Genomic DNA, 3,414 nt, shown 5'->3' on the forward strand with positions numbered 1-3,414 from the left:
GGAAGGTGTGTTGAAATACATTCACGGCTTTGAAGATGCAGCTAAGCCCGAGGAAATAGGGCAGGTGTCTATTTTTAAGCGGATGTACACAACAGGAAAGCTGCCCCCTAAGCTGTCCAAAATTGTTCCTTAGTTCTCTGCAAACACTCGCAGGGCCTTCAGGCCTCTCGAAGGCTGTTTCTCTCTATGTAGAAGAGAAAATGTGCTTCCATGTTCCCATATGGAATCACTACCTCATGTCTGACAACCTCTTTGAGCTCTGTGGTCGCTGGAAGGAATGTTATAGAGCCCACTAGACTTGGGGGTGGGGTGGAGGGCAGCTGAGGGGATGTGGAATCAGATATATCCTCAGCCTGAGGCTCAGCTATGGCCTTGGGGACTCCTAGCAGGGAAGGGCAGCAGGCAGTGCACAGTGCTGGAGGGAGGCATTGCTCAGCTTCTCTCATCCTGAGCAGTGACCACTTTAATCTAACTCAGCCCCACTGTCTCAGCAGCTATGTTTCCAGGGTCATGGCCGGTACCTGGGGTATCCAGCTGGACCTGCAACCTGTATGGCTACAGTAAGACGGTGGTGTTGACATAGGCTCCCAGGGCCTGGAGTCCGGGTCTGAGATGGACAGGATTGTCCATGCCGAGAGCAGCCTTCCTCTTCCTGGGTATAGATGCCACAGGAAGCCTGAGCCATGAAGGGAGATGGATTGGGCTGGCTGAGGATGTGCAAGTGTCCTGGGGACTCTGGAACCAAGAACCTCAGTGTGGGCAGCTTAAGCAGTAGGAAGACACCATCTCCCATCCTTGAGGGCAGACCACCAAGGTCAGGTGGTTCCAGAGTCCGCCTGGGGTCAGCAGGTCTGGCCCATTCTGAGGCTGAAGGGTCTACTTTGGATCTCTCCAGCCTCAGGGGGCTGCTGGCCTTCATTGGAGCTTCTAGGGTGTAGAAGCATCACTCTCATCTCTGCCTTTACCTTTGCCTAGTGTTCTGACTATGTCTGTGCCCAATTTCCCTTTTCTCCTAAGGACCACCGTATTGGACCAGGATCACCTGTCCTGTTTTTACTTCATCTTAACAGACTATAGCTGCAATGACCCTATTTCCAAATACTGCCTGTCACTCCAACACCTGAATTCGTGAGTGTGTGTGTGTGTGTGTGTGTGTGTGTGTGTGTGCACATGAGTGGAGGCCAAAGGTCGATGTCATGTATTTCTCTATTGCTCCCACCTTATTTGTTTATTTTTTAAAATATTTTTATTTGTCATTTTATTTTATGTGTGCGTGTATTGCCTGTATGTATGCATGTGCTCCTGTGTCATGCAATGCCTGTGGAGGTCAGAGGAGGGCATCAGATCCCCTGGAACTAGAGTTACAGATACCTGCCATGTGGGTGCTGGGAATCGAACCCAGGTCCCCTGTAAGAGGAGCCAGTGCTCTTAACCACTGAGCTAACTCCCATTGAGCTAACTCTTCAGCCCTCCACCTTATTTTTTTGAGACAGAGTCTCTTATTGAGCCAAGAGCTCGCTTATTTGAGTGGAATGACTGGTCAGCGAGCCCCAGGACCCTCCTCTTTATAGCTCCCCAACCCTGGGGTTACAGATGTGCACTGCTGCACTTGGCTTTTACACAGGTGCTGGGGATTCAAACTCAGGTCCTCATACTCACCAAGCAAGCACTTTACCCACTGAACTATCTCCTGAGTCCTCCATACTGGAATTCTTGAGGAACTCAGTTCATCTGCAGTAGGAAGTACTGAGCTGCTGTGGGACTAACAACTGGCTAGAGCTCTACCGGGCCTCCCTTCTCACAGGGTGCCCCAAACAAGTGTCTTGAGGGTGCTAACATCTCTCCCTGAGCCCGGAAGCCCACTGTCTCAGCCATGGGTAGAATCCTGGGCTGATCTCAGCCAAGTTTCTTGTCCCACCATCTCCTCATCTTCCTTTCTCTCACCCCCAATGCCGTGGGCACCATTTTTTGCCAGCCTTGTGTACTTGTGGGGCCTAGACAGTTGGGATAGTTGGTAGCCATGTCAGAGGAAGGGAGGGCACCCCCCCCCCGTGGACTGGTACCTGACCCTGACCGTTGGCCTTCTAGTTCTTCCTCTGTCCCTCTAGCGTCACTGGGCACTAGCAGGAAGGATTTGCTTGGGGCACATCAGGAAGTCCACATGAGGTCAGAATTTATCCCCTGTGAGCAGGCAGCACAGCTGTAGAATGGGACCCTGTGCAAAATAAAATGTGAGGAACCTTGTTCAGAGTTTGAGGATTTTCAAACAACAACTAGGTGGAGATAGAGTAACTGCCAGGGGCCCTTATTTGTGGCACCGGTAAGAGGGACAGAAGGATCTTTTACAAAGATGCTGGCTGCCTCTTTTAGCTAGTTCTGAGAACAGTGTGGAATCCATTTCAATACACAGTAGAAAAAGAGGCCAGGGAAGGTTCCCATCCCAGGAGAGGCCAGAAAGGCCCCTACTCCAGGAAACCCAGATGTGATGACACGGGGCCTGCCCTCCCGTCCTCCTGCTCACTAACCTTCCCCAGTACAGAATTCACCCTGTTTAAAGAGGTCAATTGAACAGAACTCAGCAAATGTACAACCTTGTGTAGCTATTACCATTAATTCCAGAACATTCCATTACCCCTCGCCCCCCCCAAAACAAGCTTGTGCTTACTAGGAGTCACTCCCATCTGTCTCCCTCTCCTCAGTCCCCAGCAGCCACAGTCTCCTTTTTTTTTCCTTTTAAAGATAATTTTTATTCATTCTTTGAAATTTTTGTGTATGTATACAATGTATCTTGATCATATCCAATCCCCTACTCCCTGCTGTAACACGCGACTCCCTGCTGTAACAGGAGACTCCCTGCTACAACACGCGACTCCCTGCTATAACAACACTCCCCAAGATCCCTCACCATCACATCTCCCTCCCAATATCTATTTAAATAACTTTTTTTTTCAGCCACATGTTTCTTTCTGATGAATTGACCATGACATTTCCAAATTTCTGAAATGGCCAACAGGTCACAGAAAGACGTTTCTTTAGGCATCTGCTTGAAACCATCAGCTTCAGCAAACTGTCGGCCTTGATTCAGGGCCAACACAGTCTCCTTTTTTGTCTCTGGATTTGCCTGCTCTGGAATCATAGAAATGGAACGACACCATGTAGAGGACACATCTTTGAGTAGGCTTATTATTGTCACCCAAACCCAAGTAATAACATTAGCTAGGTGGGACCCTCTATATCAGGATAGAAATTCTAGGGACCTGGCCCTTGGCCTCACTCCCTAGAGGCTCAACAGCTCATAACATGGCAATTTATACGCACAACTGCTGGAGCCTCTCCTGCACAGACACATCCTTTATCACCTCTTCCCCTTTAAGGCAGATGGGCCAGTGCTTTGGAGGCTTGGAAATAAGCTCT

General features: G+C 49.5%; 1 non-coding gene across 1 annotated transcript; it reads right to left on the reverse strand.

Moving 5' to 3' along the window:
* Window positions 1-2,954: 2,954 nt before the first annotated feature.
* On the reverse strand, window positions 2,955-3,091 carry LOC115072077. Its single transcript, XR_003851138.1, has one exon. It is a non-coding gene; the product is annotated as a small nucleolar RNA SNORA2/SNORA34 family (small nucleolar RNA).
* Between the last annotated feature and the right edge of the window lie 323 nt (window positions 3,092-3,414).

Source organism: Nannospalax galili, unplaced genomic scaffold, assembly GCF_000622305.1.
Source record: "Nannospalax galili isolate Female #2095 unplaced genomic scaffold, S.galili_v1.0 scaffold160, whole genome shotgun sequence".
NCBI lineage: Eukaryota > Metazoa > Chordata > Mammalia > Rodentia > Spalacidae > Nannospalax > Nannospalax galili.